The 1,958-nt window shown below is 39.5% G+C and overlaps 1 non-coding gene across 1 annotated transcript; it reads right to left on the bottom strand.

Moving 5' to 3' along the window:
- Positions 1 to 483: 483 nt before the first annotated feature.
- On the bottom strand, positions 484 to 590 carry LOC111764458 (U6 spliceosomal RNA). The gene has a single exon (XR_002797054.1). It is a non-coding gene; the product is annotated as a U6 spliceosomal RNA (small nuclear RNA).
- Between the last annotated feature and the right edge of the window lie 1,368 nt (positions 591 to 1,958).

Raw genomic sequence — 1,958 nt, 5'->3', positions numbered from 1 at the left:
TCTCATCCTGTAAGTTATACTCTACTGGGACACTTTGAGTACGTTTGTGACTGGCCAGAGGCAGGCACACCCAGGACTTAGAAGAGCAGGTAAAGTTCTAGCACGGTTTCTGTAGCTTTCACTTTTTTTTTTTCTTTGTCGGTTAAAAGTGAACAGGGAGAATTAAATACTTATCCTTATATATACACAAGGTTTACTATGAAAGCATATTTGTTTACAAACATATAAAAATAGTTGTTAACTAGTTTAATAAGAAAATACTGTGTAAAAGTATATAGTAAAAACGTTAATCATCTCTGACCCTGGAAAGATCAGTTCCATATTGTATATCACATCAAACAAAAAAGTTTTAGTTTTTTTTAAATCCCTTATCCAAAAACACCTGAAAAGAAAGACAAAAATTATTTATTTCTACCCTCCACATGGCTGTGAAAATAGTTAAATTAAAAAACCAAAAACCATGAAATGCTTATGTCCAAAATGAAAAATATGGAATGCTTCACGAATTTGTGTATCATCCTTATACAGGGGCTGTGCTAATCTTCTCTGTATCGTGCCAATTTTAGTATACGTGCTGCCGAAGTGAGAACAATCCAATAAGCTTTTACCATGTCAGTAGGTATAAAACTATGATTTTCTCTTTTTGATGCTCCTTTTGACATGTCACCCTTCAATTGTAGCCTCATTTGGTAATTACCTTATTTAGGAAATGAAATAGGACTAGCATAACAACTAAAATACATTGTGTGTGTGTTTTTTTAAGATTTATTTATTTATTTCTCTCCCCTTCCTCCCCACCCAGGTTGTCTGTTCTCTGTGTCTATTTGCTGCATCTTTGTTGTCTGCTTCTGTTGTTGTTAGCAGCAAGGGAATCTGTGTTTCTTTTTGTTGCGTCATCTTGCTGTATCAGCTCTCTGTGTGTGACACACCATTCCTGGGCAGGCTGCACTTTCTTTCCTGCTGGGCAGCTCTCCTTATGGGGCATACTCTTTGCCCGTAGGGCTCCCCTACGCCGGGGACACCCCTGCATGGCAGGCCACTCCTTAGCGTACATCAGCACTGCGCATGGGCCAGCTCCACATGGGTCAAGGAGGCCCGGGGTTTGAACCACGGACCCTCCATGTGGTAGATGGTTGCCCTAACCACTGGGCCAGGTCCACACACCTACATTGTGTTTTAAAGGCACTAGTACTGGTAGTGGAAACTTGGAAAAATTAATGAATCTTGTTTAAATGTTTTCAAATGCAAAGAGCATTAATGTGCACAAAAATGAATTTAACATAGTCTTCTGGGTTCTGCAGAATTTCCGCCTCACTGCTGCTTGTCAGATTCCCCGATCATTCAAGGACAGGCACTGCTGAGTTTTTACTTCCTTCCTCAGCTTCTTCAGAGCAGATTATATTTCATTCCTATAATTTATTTATTTTTCTTTAGGTACATTTATTAATTTCTTTACAAGCAATCACAAAAGTATCTGGAACTCTGATTATGAGCTGTGGGGACAATAACCACGAAGAATTGGGCTGAGATACATGTTCAACAAAGGAGGATATCATCAGACGCCCTCTATGGGACTGGGAGAAAGTTCTAGAAAATAGTCTGAGTCATTCCTATTAGGAGAGCTGGGGAGGAGAGCTGGGGAGGAGAGCTGGGGAGGAGAGCAGCTGTGCAAAATTAGTACCAGTATCTCTCTACCCTCCATTTTAAACTTTTGAAAAGATTTTTCTGGTCACTTCCTCTGAGAAAGGCAACCTAATCAGACAGAATCTTTGCTTTCAGAGGTTACCATGGTGACTGGCCAAGACAGACTGTCTTCTCTCAGCATCGTAAACACATATCTTGGATGGTGCTAAGTAAGTATTGTATACCATCAGAGTTTTTCTTTGAGTGATGAGACAAATAAGGGACATTGGAATTGTTCACAGCAATCAGAAATGATATTTTCCCATATTGATTTT

This window comes from Dasypus novemcinctus, chromosome 12, assembly GCF_030445035.2.
Source record: "Dasypus novemcinctus isolate mDasNov1 chromosome 12, mDasNov1.1.hap2, whole genome shotgun sequence".
Taxonomy (NCBI): domain Eukaryota; kingdom Metazoa; phylum Chordata; class Mammalia; order Cingulata; family Dasypodidae; genus Dasypus; species Dasypus novemcinctus.
The sequence above is the reverse complement of the archived record's forward strand: the minus strand, read 5'-3'. Positions and strand labels throughout refer to the sequence as shown.